The sequence below is a fragment of the Bubalus kerabau genome, chromosome 10 (genome assembly GCF_029407905.1).
Source record: "Bubalus kerabau isolate K-KA32 ecotype Philippines breed swamp buffalo chromosome 10, PCC_UOA_SB_1v2, whole genome shotgun sequence".
Lineage (NCBI taxonomy): Eukaryota > Metazoa > Chordata > Mammalia > Artiodactyla > Bovidae > Bubalus > Bubalus kerabau.
In genome coordinates this window covers 51,605,028-51,627,105 of record NC_073633.1, presented here as the reverse complement: position 1 = coordinate 51,627,105, position 22,078 = coordinate 51,605,028, and the positions used below count along the sequence as shown (strand labels likewise).

At 45.7% G+C, this 22,078-nt stretch overlaps 1 protein-coding gene across 1 annotated transcript in view; it reads right to left on the bottom strand.

Moving 5' to 3' along the window:
* CA12 (carbonic anhydrase 12) overlaps positions 1-22,078 on the bottom strand; it is a 60,161-nt gene that overhangs the window by 19,625 nt on the left and 18,458 nt on the right. The window lies entirely within an intron of this gene.

Here is a 22,078-nt window from a genome sequence, read left to right as displayed (position 1 = left end):
ACCCCATGAACTGTAGCCCCGCTTCCCTGTCCTTCACTATCTCCCAGAGTTTGCTAAAACTCATGTCCACTGAGTTGATGATGCCATCCAACTATCTTATCCTCTGTCACCCCCTTCTACTCCTACCTTCAATCTTTCCCAGAATCAGGGTCTTTTCCATTGAGTTGTCTCTTTGTCAACTCAGGTGGCCAAAGTATTGGAGCTTTAGCATCAGTCCTTCCAGTGAATATTCAGGGTTGATTTCCTTTAGGATTAACTGGTTTGATGTATAGTTATTGTACAATATTATATGTTACAGGTATACAATATAGTGATTCACAATTTTTAAAGGTTATACTCCATTTAAAATTGTTATAAAATATAGGCTATAGTCCCCTTGTTGTACAATATCTTTGTAACTTGTCTTATTATACCTAATAATTTGTACCCCTTACTCCCCTACCCCTCTTGCCCTGGTCCCCTCGCCTCTTCTAGCAGGGAAGAATTTATTTAATCCACTGGAATGTCCCACGTTGGAAAAATTGGTGTCTGACTATAACTCCAGGTAGGTCTTTGAGGCTGGTAATCTAGACTATGATCTTCCTGATAGGAAACCCTTGAGGACATTGACTCTGAATACCCACGTCTAGAGTAAGTAAAAACCCTGCAACCTGATAGGGAAACTTGAAAGATAGCAAGTAATTATCGCCCGAATTACAGAACTAAATGCAGTGTTTACACTGGGGAAAAGAATGACACTATTAAAAACTAATTATTACAATCTAATTGACAAACTAGCAGTGAGGAGGAACAGACTTAACAAAGAAACCCTCCAGGGCTCAGGCTTCTTGCTAACTACCAGGTAATAGTCCTTCCCCTGGAAATGAAAATAAACAATCCAGTCCCACTGCAGATAAAATTTCTGACTCCCACAGGGAAAAGTCTTTCAAGAATGTCAGGCTGTGTTTAAAAGATTATCTCCCATGGTAATTAAATGGATTTTCAAGCTGAGGTTTCTCCAGAAAAGCGAATAACTGGCAGGTCATGGCTCGTTGGAGTGGAACAGTTGTGCCCTGAGGGCTCTCTAGAAGTTGGGAATCAAGGTTTGGCACCTGGAGTTCATTCATCAGTATTTCAGCACAAGGAAAGATGTACTGAGGTGGAGTGGGGGGAAGGCACACCACATCTTCTGGGCACTCTTCCATAGACCACAGCGTTGTTTCAAGAGAGAGAGCGAGAGAGTGTGTGTGTGTGTGCGCGCGCGCACCTGCGTGCCCGCTTCACAGAATCCCCATCCCGGACTTCCTTGTTCTCTGAGAGTAGGGAGAGTCAGAAGCAAAACTTGATGCCCACGTTCATTTAAAATGCCATGAGGAGGGACTTCCCTTGTGGTCCAGTGGCTAAGACTCCACACTTCCAAGGCGGGAGCCCCAGGTTCAGTCCCTGGTCAGGGCACTAGATCCCACATGCTGCAACTAAGAGTTGTCCACACGCCCCAACTAAAACAATCCTCCATGCTGCAGCTGAGAATTCCAGTGCTGCAAGTGAAGACCCTGCATTCCACAACCAAGACCAGGTGCAGCCAAATAAACAAACAAACAAATATTTAAAATGTTGAAAGAAAACTGCCAACCCCAGAACTCTATAACCAGTGAAAATAAGTATTATCAGATAAAACTAGAGAATTTGTGACCAGCAGAAATACTCTGTAAGAAATGTGAATGAAAGTTCTTTAGGCTTTAAGGGAAATTATCCCAGAAGAAACTTGGAGCTTCAGGAGGCATGAGAGAGCGCTGGAAATAGTAAATAAATAGAGAAAAAAAAATTATTTTTTAGATGCTATGAGGAGTTGGCCCTATGTCTGGACACACACAGGAGAATCCTCTTAATTTTTCAGGCTGTCAACCTTCAGGTATATCTTTTCAGAAATGTTGGAACTTGAAGAGATTTCAGAAATGGTTGAACTTGAAGGGATTCCGGACTCTCTAGTTCAGCCTCTCACTGAACACCAGTTTTCTCAGCTCTCACATATCATAGTTTCTCCTGGACTGTGTTGTTTTTATTTCCACAGCCTCAAAGCCCTGGACTCAAGGCAACTAAACTTCGCCAAGATGGCGACTAGGGGAGAGGGAGGCTGGAGGCAGTCACTCCAGGGAGCAGACCAGAGCAGGGCGGTTACTCAGCTGAGGGCAAAACCAAATTCCTTAGAGACCGCAGGGAACAGAGGGGAAGCCGTCAAGAGGTATCATGCAAACCCTGAGGGTCAGGAGGAGGTGCAGCTACCAGGTGGCAAGCCTTCCAGAACAAGGCCGCCAGCCTTTGCTCTGCTCACAGCAGCATCTGGGCCCGCGGCCAGGGGCCCGAAGGGAAGAAACTCAGGAAGTGAAGATGTGGCAAAGCTGTGCATCCCGTAGCTAAAGGGAACTGAATAAGAACTCTTTTCCCAGAGCAGGGAGTCACCTGAAGGCTTCCTGAAAGACAGGCCCAGACCCTCCCATTTCATGTCTGTGAACCCACATCGTGACTGGGGGGCACGTGCGTGACAGACACTGAGGAAACATAATCCCCAAAGAATGAAAGCCCCCAGGGACCACAGAGCTCAGGAAGTGTTATCAGGAGGAATTTTTCTTTTGTCCTAAGTAATTTTCCTTGGAAGTTGGCTAAATTAGGTGTTTGGGAGCAGAAAAGACTAAGGATATAAAAGGAAACAGATGAGACTTCCCTTGTTGGTCCCTCGTGGTCCAGTGGTTAAGACTCTGCCCTCCCAATGCAGGGGGTCTGGGTTCGATCCTTGGTCAGAGAATTAGATCCCACATGTCACAGCTAAGACCCAGCACAGCCAAAGGAATAAATATTAAAAAAAAAAAAAAGCAACAGAGTTCATGGTTGAGAAAGAGAAATTCCTAGGAAAGAGAAGCAACTGTATTGGACCCGGAGAGTTGAAAGAACCAGATCCAGCTGCTCCCCCCACTCACCCCCCAACCGCCGCCCCTCCATGAGTGATCCCAAGCAGGTCACATTCCCTGCCTGAGTCTCCTTCGCCCTTTGTACCAATGGGAGGGGTGGACACTATGTTCTGGAAGATCCCTTCTGGCTCCCAAGCTCTGAGATTTACTAAGATTACTGGGGCTAAGCACCTTCACCTCTGTATCAGGCCAGTTGGAACGGGTTGGAAAGAACTGCTCACGCCAAAGCAGCTCCTGGGCATGTGACGGGGTGCCTAGTGGGAACCAGCTGTGGAAATGAGGGCACAGGGCACTGCCGTTCCCCAGGCTGGTCCAGTGCTGCTGGTCTCAGCTGCCAACCGTGGGGTGGGGTTGGGGGTCGCTCGTCCTGAGCGCCCATCACAGGCCCTTAGGGCAGCAGAGTCTAGAAAGCCTTTCCTTCTCCTTCTCCTCATTATGGTTGATGGTGATAATGATATTAGTAGTTTTGGTCCTTACACCTCTACAACTCTGTGGGGTCCACAAGGCAAGAACTGCCCCATTTTGTAGATGAAAAATTGAGAGTAAGTGATTTGCCCAAAGTCAGACTTTGGCTTAGTAACAGAGTTACCTTGCCTGGATCACAGAACTTCTGTGAACTTCTGTTTCAGGGTTTATCTGGGAGGTTTTGTCCAGGCCCGTTTCCTCCCCATCCCGTGATCTCCTTGAAGGCAAGGACCGTGTCTCATTCATCCCTGCCTTGGCTGCAGTGCCTGGCACAAAGCAGGCCCTCACATGTTTACTGAGCTGGATTCTCCTGCTAATTTTATGCTTGTTCCTCTAAGGGAAGTAAGTGCCTATATTAATCCCCCTAGCTTCTCTCTATTCCCCCACATATTTTTTTTTTCCTATCAAAAAAGAAATGCAAAATGATGTCACTTGCTCAGGTTCAGAATTTACACTCCTAGCTTTCTCATGTACGTGCATGAGGTTTTGCTCTGTTTGGAGCCACTCACTGAAAAATAAATCCGATTGCTGGCCCCTAGCTTGGGAGGTGATCTGCCAAGTATGGGATTTTATTGGAGTTCATAGGACCGTCTGCCAGCATATGATGGCCCTGTCCCCTTCTTACATAGGGACATTGTCAGAGAAGCCTCCCATCTCTTTGGCTTGTAGGTGAGAGAGGTGCCAGGGTGGAGGGGTGCACCAAGGCACGCAGTGTCGGGCATGTCTGCAGCGGCTCCTTTCTGCCCCCAGCTGCTGTGTGGGCAACGTGTGACTTGTTGCTGCTCTAACACTGCCGTTTTGTCGGCAGCTACAGCCCTGGCTGTCATCTTTCAGCTTGTTCTTAGTTGTCGCACTCATGCCAATGGCTGTAACCTCTCCCAGGACTGACTCTTCCAAAAGAAGCATTTCCAGCTACCATCAAATTGTGACTTTTCTCTTGAGATGTGACTTTCCCTCTTGCATGGATTAGATTCCTCCCAAGATCATGATAAAAAGGAGATCATACGGATCTCCCTGTTTGTTTTCGCAACTGAAATCAAGGCATTATTTCTTTCCAGTTCATGAATTTTTCTGTTTGAGGCAAAACAGAAGCGGGCCAAATTTCTGTTTTGAATTGTAACAGGAGATTAATGTGGCACAGCTCAAAGCGCCTCTCATGCTTCCCAGCAAGGTGTTATTGAGGCCCCGAGTAAAGACGTGCGTTACCCAAGGACCAGCATGGTTTCAGGGAAAACACCAAATGCATGGAACCGTAGAGAGAGGAGCAAAGTGAGCCCCACATCCCCTGGCTTTGACAGTTAACAATCCTTGGCCAATCTGCCTTCATCTCTACCGTACCCACGCTCCCCAACCCTGGATGATTTTTGAAACAAATCCGAATATACTTCATCTGTGCATATTTCAGTATGTCTTTAAAATACAAGGGCTCTTAGAACAAAAGCATAATACTGTTATCACACTCAAAAAGTTAACCGTTCCTTATCTTACTAAAACCAGTCAGAATTTTAAAAATCTCCAAGTATCTGGTATCTTTTTATTTGAAATCGATGATCTTTATTTTTAATAACTGTAATTAAAACTCCTCATTCCTCTTCTCCTAAATTGAAAAAAATTTATTTTATGGAAGTGTAGTTGATTTACATGGTTGTTTTAACAGCATTGTGATTCATTATACATATACCCACTCTTGTTTATATTCTTTTCCATGATGGTTTATCCCAGAATATTGACTGTAGTTCCCTGTGCTATGCAGCAGGACCTTGTTGTTTTCATATCTTTTTTAATGGTTGTTTGTAAAATTCAGGATTCAGAGAACGTCCAGAGAGTACAGTTGGTTGATGTGTTACGGCCTACATCTCAATTTGATGGTGCTAAGCCTTGTTAGAGGACAAATGACCCCACTCTTCCAAAGCTCAAATGCTCAAAATCTCAGAGCCAGGCCAGTCTGGTCCATCCTTTGCCCTCAGGTTGGGTCATGGAGTCCCAAGTTTCCATCACCACCACCATCCCCACCATCCCAGGTTAGGCCCTCTCCCTCAACATATCATGCTGCAAAGGACCCTGCAGGGTCCCCGCCCCAGCCTTTCCTGTTGGCTGCCAGGCTCCTTTCTTGTTGCACCTGGGTTTAACCAGGTGTAGCCCTGCGCCCATCCGTCCACTCCGTTTCTCCACAGCATGCCCTGCCTTGCTCCTGTCCCCCAAAAAACAAAGCAGAACCATAGCCGTCTTCCACAGTTTTAGCCTGTCAAGGCCTTCATTAATTTGTTTTTCTTTTTTTGGCTGTGCCACAGGGCATGTGGGATCTTAGTTCTAGGACCAGGGATTGAACCCACATCCTCTGCATTAGAAGGCAAAATCTTAACCATTGGACCACCAGGGAAGTCCCTGTCAAGGCCTTAAACAGCCCTCATACCTTCCCAAGGTCGACTGCCATAGTCAGGCCAGCTGCCCCATCCTCAGAACAACCTTCACAAATGTTCTTATGCTAAAAATCTGCTTAAAATGCCTCCTTTCCTCTCCACCTTTGCAAATCTTGTCCATCTTCAAAAACAAGCTCAAGTCCTGGACAAGCTACTCCAGCACTTTCTTGAATTGTCATTTAACAAATCTCCCCTGTGACTGTTATCATAAACCTGTTCCAGACTAGAAGTCTGCCTTCAAGTTCCAAAGACATTTGGAAGCCTAGAAGCCAATGTCACATCCCTCCCCTGTGTCTGAGCACACACTGGCATTTACTAGACACTTAATGAATAGTTTCTTAAGCTCATTTCAGAAATCTAGCCGTAAAGGAATAGGAGAGGGGCATGTGTGTGTGTGTGGTTATAGGAAGATGAGGGTGACGAGAAGCATTTTTGTTTTTTAATGGAGAGACTTCAGCACTTTCCTTCCATGCAGAAGGAAAAGGAAGCAGATAAGGAAGGATGGTTCCAGAAGAAAGTCATGGAGTGTGGCCCTGAAAAGAGAGCAAGGGAGGGGAGGGCCTGGTGGCAGAGGTAGAAATTACCTCTGGGCTGAAGGAGGCATGCAGTAAGCGTTTGCTAAATAGATCAGACCAGTACACTGAAGGCTTCCTGGAAAGGGAGCCCATAGACGGACAAACAGAGCCAGAAATCCTAGAACTCACAGGTCTGCAGAGGCGATCAGAGAGAAGACTGACTGTGGGATGACAGGCAGTCTCAGGGTCTCACACTGTGAGATGCACGCAGCCCAAGTACATCCATGAGCCTAGAAGAGTCAGTGTGGTTTTTTAAAGTGAACTTGTCTTGCTTTAAAATTTAAACAACAACATTTTAAAGCAGGTACAAAAGTAAAGAGCACAGTAGAATGGCCCCATGTGCCCATCCTTTCGTGACAGATTTAGTGTTACCCATACCCCCCACCCCATCCATTTCCCTCAACCGGATTACTTTGAAGAAAATCTGTGGATGCTTATATACAACTAAAGGTAAGAACTTGCTAAAACTAACCTCATATCATCTTCACATCTAAGAACTGTTAACAGGGATTTCTTAATGTCATCAAATACCCAGTGCGTGTTCAATTGCCCCAGTTGTCTCATAATTTGTTTTCCTATTTTTAAGTATAGTTGATATACAGTGCTTCAGGTGAACAGCAAAGTGATTCAGTTATACATATATTTATATAAGAATATATATATATATATTCTTTTTCAGATTATTTTCCATGATAGGTTATTATAAGATATTGAATGTGCTCAAGTCGTATGTATTTATGAAAGAGTTTGTTTGAATCACAGTCCAAATAAGGTCTGTGTATCATGACTGGTTAATGTCCCATAGGTTTCTTTTTATCTACAGGTCCTCCTTTTATTTCTCTCCAACATGGGTGTATTTACTCATACTTATGTGCATACAGACTCACTACTGCCTTGGGCAAATAACAATCTACACAAGTAAATGAAGGATAATTTTACTATTTTATAATGTTTGCAGACATGGTATAGGGGTAAGTAAAACACTTAATGGGGTTGAGTAATTTCTACATTTACTAAATATACTGCATATGTGACAGCATATATTATAATAAAAAAGCATATAAAGCTCCGTAGAAGACCAGAACCATGTAATTACGGGTACAGTTTGATTGCTGTTTCTTACTGATTATTCTTACTCACTGACTGCATCCTGTGTGCTTAAGAATAAAATAAAATTTAATGAAGATAAATATTGCCTGTAATTTGGACTATATCTGACAAGTCTGGACCAAAAATAAAATGCATTCAGTATTATTTTATTTTTATATTTGTCCTTTGGGGCCTTTCTAAGTCTGTCCCTCAGACCTACCTGGCGCCCCTGGAGTTGGTATGGTAACAAGGGTGTGGTAGTAGCCACACCCTTGGAATAGACCCTTCAGTGTCTGTGTGAATGCCTTGGCAGCTGGTCCTGACCACTGTCTTCGGGGCCTGTTTGAACTGACTACCAAAACATAGCCAGATCAAAACTTGCCCCCACAGATTAAACTATAGTGACAAGGTCTTACACATTCTAGATGTTGACACACCTTTTTTTGTTTTTTAAACCAACAGTCAAAATTTTAATACAATAAAAGCTTTTGATCAGTCCACAAGGTTTGTTTTTTAAGATCTGACTGGTAAAAATGCCCCTAGTCTGGGCATGTATATTTATTGACAATGGTCATAGATTGTGTATCAAATTTGAATACACACTTAACTAAATAGATACTTTCAGTTTAAGAATGAGTATTCCAATGTTGAATAAAGGAGAAAATCACTAAATACCCTCCTTGGAGTGCTATTTAATTCTGAAGTTAATTCATTCATTTCTTCAACAAACATTCCTACTATGGGCCAGGCATTGTATTTAGTATGGAAGATACAATGGAGAACACGACAGATCTGGTCTCTGTCCTCATGGAACTTACATAATAGGGACTTCCCTGGTGGTCCAGTGGTTACGAATCTGCCTTCCAATAAGGGTGTGCAGGTTCAATCCCTGGTCGGGCAACCAAGATCACATATGCCGTTCAGCAACCATGCCCATGTGCCTCAACTACTGAGGCCATGCTCTGGAGACTGTGAGCCACAACCGAGACCCAAACCAACCAAAAATAGATAAATGTTAAAGAAGAAAAGACTGATAATAAATTACAAATAAGCAAACCAATGTACATGAGTAAGATAATTCCAGTCTGCGATCAGTGATAATTCCTTCTGCTTATGAAGGAAATAAGCAAGGGCTGATGGAGAAAAATGGAAGGACTACAATGGACCAAGTGGTACAGGCAGGCTTCTCAGAAGAGGTGCCATTAAAGCTGAAACTTAAAGGATGGGACTGAAACCACGGTGAGTGAGACCTGGGGAATGGCATTCCAGAGGGCAGGCACAGAGCATTCAGAGGCCCTGCTGCAGCACAGAGCTTGTATATTTTTTGTGTATGTGATATAAAGACTCAGAAAGAACCTAGGGTTCTCCTGGCTTCCTCTTGGCTAGGCTGGGCGTTGCCCTGTGACAAGGCTGAGTGGGTGTCATTCGGCACCTGCTCCTTTCAGGGGGCTGGGACCCACCTTTCTCCAGGGGTCACGCATCCTCTGTGGTCCTGTGGCTAGAGCCACAGAGAACACAGCTAAGCCACAGTACCCCATTCAGAAGAGAAGGCAGCCTCTGTATCCTCTCTAAACCCATCTTAATGTCACACATTATGGGACTTCTCTGGTGGTCCAGTGGCTAAGACTCCATGCTCCCAGTGCAGGGGACCCGGGTTTGATCCCGATCCCTGGTCAGGGAACTAGATCCTGCATGCCACAACTAAAGAGTGTATGTGCCACAAGTAAAGACCTGGTGCAAACAAACAAATAAATATTTTTAAAAATACTACACATTGTCAGGATGTTGTTAGGATGTAGAAGTCACATTAAAATTATTTATTTTTTTTTCTTATTTATTTTTGGCTGCACTGGGTCTTCGTTGCTGTGTGCAGACTTTCTCTAGTTGCAGCGAGCAGGGACTGTCTAGTTAGGGTGCTCAGGCTTCTCATTGCAGTGCCTTCTCGTTGTGGGGCACAGGCTCTGGGGCACAGGCTTCAGTAGCTGTGGCACACGGACTTGGTTCATGTGGGATCTTCCTGGACCAGGGATCAAACCCATGTCCCCTGCCTTGACACGTGGACTCTTAACCACTGGACCATCAGGGAAATCCTAAAAATATGTTTAATATGTATTTTATAGCTCCTGCAGTTACCTTCTGGAGTTGATTAAAAGATATATGGCTTCTCATACAAATCCAGGGAGCTGAACTGTTCAGTATTACGGGGTTCCCACAGTATCTGCCCTGGCTGGATTCTTATCCCCGCTGAGCAGAAAGCCACACTGTGCTGACTCTCTCTGTTTTCCTGCCAGTCAAGTGGAGAGGCATGGCCATAAAGCCCTATAACCTGCCCCAAAGGAAAGAAGTCTACTAGAGAGGTGAGTTAATGATTAACCAGTGATGTCTTATGATTTTATTATAACAGAGGTCAAGGAGCCAAACTGGTGTTGAAGCTTTTTCTTTGTTAATGTTAGAAATGAAGCAGATCAAGGGCTGGAGGATCAGGGTTACTTATTATTTACAAAGCTTAAAGCTGGACAGCCATAGCAGGCCCATTCTGCTTCCTTGGTTTTTATTGTAGATCAATAAGAAAGATTATTCTTATTTTACTAGAATAAAGTTTTCTAAGGATGCTCGAATCCGTACTTTATATCAAACTTTTCCTTTTATTATTTCAATTTTTTTTGGGGGGGGGTCACTTTGAGAGGGAAGGGACTGGGACGGGGTAAAGTCCTCCCAAGCCACTCTTGGGCAGCCTCTCTGGTTTAGCCGTGGCAGTGCGGCCAGTAGTGCAGGCTGGAGGGTGAACAAAGGCGAGCTGCAAGACTGGGGCATCAGCTCAGCTCTCTGCTAGCCCTGGGGAGATCCTTCCCCCACACCTTGCCATATTTGGAGGGCCCCTAGCTCTCCAGTGATCCCTTTCCAGTATTGCTGGGGGAGAGGGGAGGTACGGGTATAGCTAGGAGGAGACTTTGCAGTCATTTACCTTTGGCTTCCAGGCATTTGTCAGGTTCTCTCTGGAGGGAAGGCTTTTATAAGGAGGAGGGTGGGGTTTCCTAGCTGTCAAAGATAGATGGTGCCAGCTACTTGCTTTTGCTCCTGTCTCCAGCACCCTTTTAGGTTCTGTTGCCTTAGAGAATGTTCAATGTGGTGAAGCTCTGCCCGCTTCTCGGGACTCCTCTGAACCTGCTCTCCACCCCCTCTTTATTGCAGCAATGCTGAGACACACCCAGCTGCATCTCATCTCCCTGAAACACGCTCTCCCTGCCCCTCTCACTCCCCAAAGCCAGGACCAAGTGTCTCCCTGTCCTGGTGCACCCATGGAGGCTTTACATTTATCTTTCCTAGAGGCACCTACACTTACCAACCCCAGTAGACCAGTGGTTCTCAAAGTGCAGTCCCTGGACAAGCATCACCACCATCATCACCTAGGAATCTGTTAGAAACCTTGGGCCCCACCCCAGATGCCCTGACCCAGACACTCTGGGGGTGGCGCCCGGCATCTGTCACTGAATGAGCCCAGTGGGTGATTCTGGTTCTCACTGACAGTTGGGAACCACCGTACTGGGTTCTCAGCTCATCCTATTCATTCCTGTATCCCTGACTCTTCCCTCTGAGCCCACACATCAAAGTGGTTCTTGAATAAAAACCGCTAAGAAGTTAGCCAAGTTGCTGAGGTGGTAACAGCTTAACCCCAGCAGGGAAACCTCTCCATGCTCAGTACTTGTTATTCTCTTTGATCTTCTTTGGTTCACAAAGGAATTTTGGTCACTGTAAACGTGCTAAGTCCCCAGTAGAGCCAGACATCCTGCCCTACCCTCCTGAACAAGCATCTTAAAAACATTCTTTCTCCATGCTCAGGCAGGGACCATCTCTGACTAGTAAGAACTGCCCACACCATCTTTTTAATGCACTGTTATATGTGTCATTATAGAAACTTAATTATGGTGTTTAAAGTCATTTTTTTTAAAGTCATTTTTATTTGATGTTGAGCCATTAGGAACATAACTTCCTTTCCTAAATTTGTTTTCATGGCTCATTTCATGTCTTTAATCTTGCATGTGTGTGTGTGTGGTAAAATATACATAAAATTTGCCATTTTTAACCATTTTAAAGTGAACCCAGTGGTATTAATTGCATTTACACTGTTGTGAAGTCATCATCACTAGCCCTTTCCAGAACTTTTTCCATCATCCCAAATGTATATTCCTGGTGGTACATGGCTGTGGAAAATAGTTTGGTGATTCCTTTAAAAGTTAAACACAATTATTAAAATACCTAGCAATTCTGTTGTTATTTAGTCACTAAGTTATGTCCAATTCATTTGTGACTCCATGGATGGTAGCCTGCCAGGCTCCTCTGTCCATAGAATTTTATAAGCAATACTGGAGTGGATTGCTATTTCCTTCTCCAGGGGATCTTCCCAACCCAGGGATCGAACCCCTGTCTCCTGCATTGCAAGCGGATTCTTTACTGTTGAGCCACTTGGGAAGCCAAGGTATGTAATGAATTGAAAGCAGGAACTCAAACAGATACTTATACACTAATGTTCATAGCAGAGTTATTTGTAATAGCCAAAGGGTGGAAATAACCCAAGTGCCCATCAAAAAATGAAGGGGTAAATAAAATGTGGTATATACATACAATTGAATACTGTTCAATCATAAAAAGGCTCATCTTGTTTTAATGTACAACTTCTTTCCCAAGAATCTAACTCACTAGATGGGTTAGATGTTTGAGGAGAGCTGAGGTAGGTCTCTATACTTCCAAAGCATCTGTCACAAAACAAGCTTAAGATAGATGCTCAGTAAACAGTCAGTGGTGGAGGAAAACTCTTTATCTTACTTGGTCTAGATGCAGAAGAGTTGGTGTCCAATGTTGGTGTGTATCAGACTCCCCTGGAGGGTTTTGTTAAAATACAGATTTCTTACTAAAACACAGATGGCTAAAACACTCTCATAGTTTCTGATTCAGAAGGTTTTGGGTGCAGTCCCCAAATTTGTGTTTCTAACCAATTCCCAGATGATGCTGATGCTGCAGGTCTGGGGACCACACTTTGAGGAGCACTGGTCTAGTCTAACTCAGTATTTCTGAACTATAACTGTGTACTGGAATCTCCAAGACCTTCTCTGTTTACTCCCAGCCCCAGCCTCCAAGACCTGGTTTAATTGGTCTTGAGTGGAGTCTAGGTACAGGAGGCTTTATAAAGTTTCTCAGGTGATTCTGCTCAGGTGTGCAGCCAAAGTTAAGAAGCGCCGGTGGAAAGCCCTCATTACTTTGATGGTGTTGGGGTTGGAGCCAGAGCTTTTTATTCTCCAGTGTCAAGGTAAGATTTTTTTTTAATTAATTTTTTATTGTGGTAAAATGTATATAACATAGCTAGGCTTCCCAGGTGGCGCTAGTGGTAAAGAACTCGCCTGCCAACGTAGGAGACCCAAGACATGCGGGTTCAATCCCTGGGTTGGGAAGATTCCCTAGAGTAGGAAATGGCAACCCACTCTAGTATTCTTGCCTGGAGAAATTCTATGGACAGAGGAGCCTGGCAGGCTACAGTCCATGGGGTCGAAAAGAGTTGGACACGACTGAGCACACAGGCACTCGCACATGTAACGTGTATTTAACGTGAGGACGTTTAGTATATTCGGTGCTGCACAGCCATCCCTGCTGTGCCTCAGTTCCAGGACATTTTCATGCTGCACCCCATGTTCTCTAAGCAGTCATTTCTCATTTTCTCTCCACCCTGCCAGCCCCCAGCCCTTGGCAACAACTCATCTACTTCCTGTCTCTACGGATTTGCCTCTTCTGGTTGTCTGGCTTCTTCCACATACTATAATGTTTTCAAGGTTCATTCATAATGTACTTCATTCCTTTTTATGGCTGAAGAATATCCCATTGTATGAATACATCAAGCTTGTTTCTCCTTTCATAGTGCTGCTCTTCATTGTAGTTTAAATATCTGACTCTGGTTAACTTGCTCTTGTCTACTATAAAATAATCATTGGCTGAAATAAAGCATTAGTGTTTCTCCTGTGTGGGTTTTAGAACATAAACTGTGAACAGAGCCTGCATGAAACAAAGGTGGAGGTTTTACAGCCTGGTTTCCTGGAAGCAAGGGTCTGGGGGCCAGGGAGGCTGTTACTTGTAACTAGCTTCTGAATGAAGAGGGAACACTTTGAACATTCATGATAATAAAGGTGCATTCTATATAAGGTGATGAAGCAGTGTTTCCTGACACCAAAAGGAAGCTGATGGGAGAATAAATAATGTGAGCTGGGGCTGCCTTAATGACAGGCTCCTTCCCTGGCAGAGAATGTGGAAAATGTCACAGGTGCCTCTTCTGGCTGCCAAAAAACTGCTCTCCTCTCCCTCCCTCTCCCCATCATTTTTAACGTTTGTTAAAAGTGTGAGGCTGTGGGTGAGGAGCCGAGACTGGATTGGCGGTCAGACAGCAGGTCAAGGGCCACCCTGGATATCTAAGTTGAAGGCGGCCCTGAACAAGCTATTTAGTTGTGGGCTTCTGGTATCTGTTTCCCAGGATGAGGACCTCCCCTTGCCTCCTGCTCTGGTCCCTTGCTGCGTCTCTTGTTTATTTACGGCTGCACTGGGTCTTTGTTGCTGCGCACGGCCATTTCTCTAGTCTTGGGCTTTTCTCTAGTTGCGGCGAGTGGGGGCTACTCTCTAGTTGCAGTGTGTGGCTTCTCATTGAGGTGGGTTTTCTTGTGGAGAACAGGCTCTAGGCGTGTGGGTTTCAGTAGCGGTGCGTGGCTTAGTTGCTTTGTAGCATCTTCCTGGATTAGGGATTGAACACACGTCCCCTGCCTTGGAAGCTGGATTCTCTACCACTGAGCCACCTGGAAGTGCCCCCCTCCACCTCCTTTTTTAAATATATATTTATTTGGCTGCACCGGGAGTCAGTTGCAGCACTCAGGATCTTTGATCTTCCTGGTAGCATGTAGCATTTTTAGTTGCAGTATGTGGGATCTGGTTCCCTGACCAGGGATTGAACCCAGGCCCCCTGCATTGGGAGCACAGAGTCTTAGCCACTGGCCCATCAGGGAAGTCCCCCTCACTGCCTCTTTGCAGCCAAGCATCATATTAGAATTGTCTACACTGCTCACTTCTGTACCTCCACTCCCCACTGAGATCTCAGGGCCCCAGGACTCTGACTTCCACCTCCCACTGGATTCAAGTAGACTCTTCAGCCCTCATTTTTCTTGTAGCCCGTGGCCCTGGTGATCCCACTCATTTCTGAACCTCTCCTCTCTGGGTTTGGGGGATACTGTTTGTCTGAGCTGTCTTCCCATTCCTCCTGCCCCTTTGCAGCTCTCAGCAGCCACCTGCCCTTCAAGGCAGCTGTCCCATGGTTATTGTCTTTGGCTCTTTCTCTCTCATTCACACTCCCCCGGGGTAATCCTGTCCCCTCCCATGGCTTCAGCACAACCTTTGCCCTGTCGGGGTTTCCTCCTGAGCTCCAGAGCCTTAAGGGACACCTCCTTAAGATGTTCCATGGCCTCCTGAAATCAGACATGCCTGGAAGGGGAGGCAGACAGGCAGACAAACAATTTGAGAAATAACCAAACCTGCCATCTTTCCCTCTCTCACCTTCCTCGCCCCAAAACCACCTCTACCTCCTTCGAGGTTCTCTCTCTCAGCTAATATTGCCACCCACCCGCCAAAACCCAGGAGTCACAGTCTCCTTCCTCTGGCCCCCATTGTCAGGCACAGGGAGGTGACAGTTTTCCTCTCTTAGCACTCTTTTCTTTTTAGGACAATATTTTGTCTTTATTTTTAAACTTTTTTAAAAAATTGAAATACAGTTGATTTACAATGTTGTGTTAGATTCAGGTGCACAGCAAAGTGATTCAGTTATATATATGTGTGTGTATACACTATATATATACACACACACACATATATATATATATTCTTTTTCAGATTCTTTTCCATTATAGGTTATTACAAGATATTGAATAGAGTTCCCCATGCTATATAGTAGGTCCTTGTTATTTTATATATAGTAGTGTGTATCTGGAGAAGGCAATGGCAACCCACTCCACTATTCTTGTCTGGGAAATCCCACGGACGGAGGAGCCTGGTAGGCTGCAGTCCATGGGGTTGCAAAGAGTCAGACACGACTGAGTGGCTTCACTTTCACTTTTCACTTTCATGCACTGGAGAAGGAAATGGCAACCCACTCCAGTGTTCTTGCCGGGAGAATCCCAGGGACGGGGGAGCCTAGTGGGCTGCCGTCTATGGGGTCGCACAGAGTCGGACACAACTGACGTGATTCAGCAGCAGCAGCAGCAGCAGCAGCAGTATGTATCTGTTAATCCCAAACTCCTCTAATTTATACCTTCCCCCTTTCCCCTTTGGTAACCATAGGTTTGTTTTCTATGTCTCTGAGTCTATTTCTGTTTTGTAAGTTCATTTGTATCATCTTTTTAGATTCCATATATGTATATAAGTGATATCATATAATATTTGTCTTTCTCTGACTTACTTCACTTAGTATGATAATCTCTAGGTCCATTCATGTTGCTGCAAATGACTTTATTTCATTCTTTTTATGGCTAATATTCCATTGTCTATATATGTATACATATGTATTGTGTGGGCATATATATGTATATTATATATGTGTGTGTATATATATGTATGTATATATATACACACACACCAAGCACATCACTTCTGTACTCTCTGTGCCAAAATGGACAACCTGAATCTCATAAGAAACCTTCAGACAAACCCAAACGGAAGGACATTCTACATGATAATATGCTTCAGAAATGTCAAGGGCATGAAAGTTTTAAAGAGACCACAAATAAATGCAATGGATTATCCCAATTGATTCCCAATTCAGAAAAAATGCTGTCAAGGCCCCGTATTGAGTTTCTTTTAGACTTGGCCTTCATCTGCCCCCACTGGATATTCTATTCAGATGCATAGCTCCATATCTATAGGCCTCACTGGCCTTGTTTCTCCAGTCCTCCACTCCCCAAGCTAGATCCAGATCCAGACATCTCTTTGCTGAAAGTTCTTCAGCGGCTCCTCGAGCCTTCAGGCTTAATCCCAAGGTCTGGAGTGCAGCCCCAAATCCCCTGGTGATCTCCACCCCGCCAACTGCAGCCTTTGCTTCTCCCACACTGCCATGTGTCAAAAAAGTCGGGGTGGGGGGTCTAAGACTTCACCCAGACTAACACGTTAGCCTGCCACGGTTCACAGATGCTGCTGAAGACACGAGAGCCCTGAGTCGAAGCACAGTTTAATACAGGGCCGGCGAGGGACATTTGCCTGTTTCCTAAGCTCAGATCCACAGAGGGATGTAATGAGGGCCTTGTGACATTGGCGCTTGCAAACTGCTCAGCATGATGAGTGTCCCTCCCGGCTCAAGAAACCCCTGTGTTTAGAGGCAGTTATCAAGCTTGCTCAACATTCGCCTCCAAGAGAGACAATAGTTCCTGGGCAGCAAACCAATCTGCTTTCTGCCCTGGGAGGAGACACTGTCTCAAACTTACAGGATGATTTTCTACATAAACATCTTTGAAAAGATAGTCTGGAACAAAAGGTGTCAGAGCCTCTGCTCCCAGGGGGAATATTCTCCCCACACCACCACTCCAGCACGCTGCTATCCTGAGTCTCTGACTGCACCCCACACTCTTGTCTGGTTTGGGAGCTCTGTTGCCTGAAGTGGAATGCCATCCTCATCCCATGTGTGTAAACTCGCAGGCATGCTCCTTGTCCTGCTCCTCCCTTTGTCTTTCAAGAATCAGCTCCTCAGGCGAGCCTGACAGCCACGTCACCACCCCCTAAATCCAGGAATTCTGCCCCACCTTTGTGTCCCCAGGGCCAGTGTACACTATCATAGGACTTAATCTGCTCCGTTGTTGTGACCTGTTTACGTGTCTGCTCTCCCAGCTCTCAGTGCATGAAAGGCATGGCTGTGTCCTGCTTATCTCTGATCCCCAGTGACCAGCCCACAAAGGGAATCATTCAGTTCAGTTCAGTTCAGTCGCTCAGTCGTGTCCTACTCTTTGCGACCCCGTGAATCGCAGTACGCCAGGCCTCCCTGTCTATCACCAACTCCCAGAGTTCACTCAGACTCACGTCCATCATTAAGGATCAGTAAAAGAATAAGCGAATCAGTGAAGAGCCTGTTATTTTATAGCCTCTGGCAGTTTCTTATTACTTGGAGGAGCAGGATATAAAATGGATGAAGCTGGAAAATCTGCATGTGGTAAAGGGCAGGTCCAGCAGGGAGTACATAAGCATTTTCTATGATCTGGGAGAGGGACCAGAAATCTGTCTTTGGGGAGACCCTCCCCGTGTAATGGGACAGGGTGCTTGGCCAAGCCCCCTCTTAGGGACCCAGGCTTGAGGCAGGTAACTACCCAGTGTTGCTGTGAAAGTGCAGCCCCAGCTGTAACAGGCCCATTGCTGGTGCTTCAGGCCAAAATGCTAAGCCTTCTGTCTAGCCATCCAGTGATATAAATTGGATGCGTCTTTAACAGTTCTGTGCGCCTGCAAAGAGCACTGTTTTTCTACGGATTTAGCTATCCTGGACTGGAATGTCTGGTGCCTCACCTGTGATGTTATTACAGACTAAGCCAGTGGTTCTCAGCAGAAGCGATTTTGTCCCCTCGGGATGTTTGGTGACATCTGGAGACATTTTTGGTGTCATCACAGGGGGAAATGCTGCTGGCATCCAGTGGGTACATGGGCAGGCCGGAGATGCTGTTGAACACTGTACAGTACAGGGACAGCCCCCTGCAAAGAAACCCGCTGCCCCCAGTGCCGGAAGTGCAGAGGCTGAGAAGCCCTGGACTATTGTGATGGCCCTGCCTGGACCACGCAGATCACACATTGCAGAGGAGGTTTTTCTAAACAGAATGAAGCACTCTCGCTGTCAGTCATCCTGGGGCCTGGCCTCTGGAAAGAGGAAACACAGGCCAGGCCAGAAGGGCAGGACTGGCGCCTATGACTGGTGGTAGGTGATCCCAGGGTCAGGGATCGTGGTTGCCCTCGGGGAGCACCGATGACAGACAAACCTGTTTTAGGTTTTTCTTTGAGGCTCTTTGTGTTGCCCCAGAACCTCAGTCAAACTCTGTTAAACCCCAAGGCCTAGTGAGGCTTTTTTCTTTTTAAGTGACCATTTAATGAGTACTTTCTACATGCCAGACATCATTCTGCATCAGAGGTGGGCTAACATTTCCTACAAAAGGCCAGATAGCAGATATTTTAGGCTTTGTCAGCTATATGGTCTGCTGCTACTACACAACTCTGTTGTTTAAAAAAAAAAAAAAAAAAGCAGCCATGGAGAATATGCAAACAGGTGAATGGTGAGTACAACTGTGTTCCAAGAAAATTTTATTTACAAAACAAGTGGTGGACTGGATTTAGCCCATGGGCCACAGTCCACCAACCACTGTTCTACATCCTTAGTAAGTGTTAATTAAAGTGCATAACAAGCCTAGGACAGAGGCAGTATGTTCTTATTTAGCAGATGTGGTGACTGAGACCCAAATCAGTGCCAGTAACCATCCAGGCTGCCACTGACCCTGACCCTCACATTGTCTCCCACAATAGCCTTTGGAGGGTCCAGAGCCTGGGCAGTGGTTATCAGGTGGTGAGAGATGACCAGCAGATAAGCCCTGGTGATAGTCCAGAGCTAAAGGGGAGAAACAGCAGTGTGCAGGGATTTGTGACCTGGTCAACATTCCTGGGGGCATCTAGAAATAACAAAAAGGGGGGATCTGATAAAAGATGTGAGCTTTCTGCAGCTCCCCAGGGTGGAACCTGACCTAAATGAAGGCTCACTGGCCCCTCAGTGTTGACCTTTTATGAGCCCATTCTTCACCTACCAGCTTTCACAAAGAGGAAGTCCCTTCTGATATCTAACCTACAGCACTCTTGCTGTTATTTAAAGCTGCTCCCTCAGTTTCCAAACTTGACATTTGATGGTGCTTCTCAAACCTGAAGATCTTCATCCAGGCTACTTCTGTCTCCCTTCCTGTTCAGTTCAGTCACTTGGTCGTGTCTCTTTGTGACCCCATGGACTGCAGCACACCAGGCCTCCCTGTCCATCACCAACTCCCAGAGTTTATTCAGACTTATGTCCATTGAGTAGGTGATGCCATCCAACCATATCATCCTCTGTCATCCCCTTCTCCTCCTGCCTTCAATCTTTCCCAGCATCAGGGTCTTTTCCAAGGAGTCAGTTCTTTGTATCAGGTGGCCAAAGTATTGGAGTTTCAGCTTTAGCATCTGTCCTTCCAATGAATATTCAGGACTGATCTCCTTTAGGATTGACTGCTTGGATCTCCTTGCAGTCCAAGGGACTCTCAAGAGTCTTCTCCAGCACCACAGTTCAAAAGCATCAATTCTTTGCTGCTCAGCTTTCTTTATAGCCCAACTCTCACATCCATACATGACTACTGGAAAAACCGTAGCTTTGACTAGACAGATCTTCGTTGGCAAAGTAATGTCTCTGCTTTTTAATATGCTGTCTAGGTTGGTCATAACTTTTCTTCCAAGGAGCAAGTGTCTTTTAATTTCATGGCTGCAGTCACCATCTACAGTGATTTTGGAGCCCCCCAAAAAGTGTCAAAATCTTCCTTCCAGAGGGGTGTGAAATTCAGTAGGAAGGTCAAGGGCTTTGGAGCCATTGACCAAGCTGCCAGTCACAGCTCCACCACCTACTGGTTGTGTGACCTTGAGTACAACTCTTAGATTCCCTGAGCTTGCTTACAAAAGGAATGCAGTAACACCCACCAGGCAGGACCCCAGAGCTGTTGGGAGGAATAAATGTGGTAGCTTAAGATCAATGTCTGTTTGTGATGGACTCCCAAGACAGGCTGGTTCCCAGGCCCTTCTGAATGGAATAGTCTCAAGTCTTTTTTTTTTTTTTTTTTTTACCTTAAGGGCTGTTTCCAACCTTTTAAAGCAAGTTCACCCTTTCACCTCACCGGAAAACAAATCTAGGGCTCCCTGCATGTCTCCTTTTACTTCTAATGAGATATGTATGGAGATGTGGCATTTCATTTCAGACCAGTTTCACCTCTGAAATCCTACCATCCCAGATCAAGTGCCACCTTCTCCCTGGTGCCTTCCCTGACACCCAGAGCCAAAAGCAAAGAGAGAAACAAACCATTCTTTCCTCATTCACTCAACAAGTATATCTCCAGCTCCTCTCCTGGACTGGGCTCTGTGCCTCTGCCGAAGCAGCCTGCTGGGGAGTGTCACTCCCCACACTGCTGATGTCCTTCTAGATAACTCTCCTTGAGACAAAAAAGGGCTCCTTCTCACCCCATACCCCTCGAACACTGCCTTGGTTGCAGCAGGTTTGTGCTCAAACACCACCTTGGAGGAAAACATTCTCCAGTGATAACCTGGCACGTTAGCCTTAGCTGGAGAGTGGGCACTTGGCTGTTAACCCAAGAGGTGCCTATGCTTACAACGCAATTAAGTGAAGGGACATTAAATTCCTGCAGTTCTCAATTTTTTCCCCATAATGAGTTTTCTGACCAGGCATCTTTGCACACACAGTCTTCCCTACAGACCTTCTGTGTTAGGTTTTACTCAGTAATGGGACCTTTCCTACTCCAGCCTTGCCAATGGCATTACACCAAAAGATTCATCAAGAGCTGGTTTGGGAGAGAATGGATACATGTATATGTAGGACTGGGTGGCCCCTGAGTCCCTCCGCTGTTCACCTGAAACTGTCACACATTGTTAACTGGTTATACCCCAATACGAAATAAAAGGTTAAAAAAAGCCTAGAGGCTTGGGATGGGGCAATAGGAGAGGCTCAACAGGGAGGGGATATATGTATACATATAGCTGATTCATTTTGCTGTGCAGCAGAAACTAACACAACATTGTAAAGCAGCTATACTCCAATTTAAAAAGAGAGAGAGCTGGGAGGCTCTTGGGAAATTGCCAGAAAGAAGCACCCAGGGGTGAGCGGCAGGCTGTAAGATCTCACCCCAGCACCGCTGTGAGCAGTGAGATGTCAACACACGTTCCGGTAGCTCAGAAACCAGCGGAGAGCCTCACTCCAGGTTTGGGGTGCAGGAGATGGAGGTTGAGTGTGGGCTAAGGACACATCTAAGAATGTATGATAGATGCACATGCGTGTGGGTGTGTGCGTGCATGCACATGTGTGCATGCGGAAATGCATGCTTACACCTCTTTCCTGAGTCACCAGGACTAAGCTCGGGGCGGGGCGGGGAGCGAACAGCTCTCCTCATTCGGTCCCTGCCACCTTGCCGTGTGGCTGCGCTCACTCGATGTTCCTCACTGGTTGCACTTTCTGCCCCACTCCACCCGCCCTCTTTGACCTGCTTTTCTCCTTCTGGCATCTATTCCCTGTTCTTCTTTCCAACACTCATCTTTCTGACTCCTTCAGCTGTCCATCCTACTCCGAAGAATCTGAAAACGGTCATTACGGCCCCTGGAGGACCCCTGACATCTCTCCCAGCTGTGTGCTGCCAACAGTACAAATGACTTGAGAATATTGATTTTTTTTCCCTAGCAACCACGTTGGTCTTTGATCTACATTTCCCATGAGTGTGTTACAAGGAACTGTATCAAATGTTTATTTATG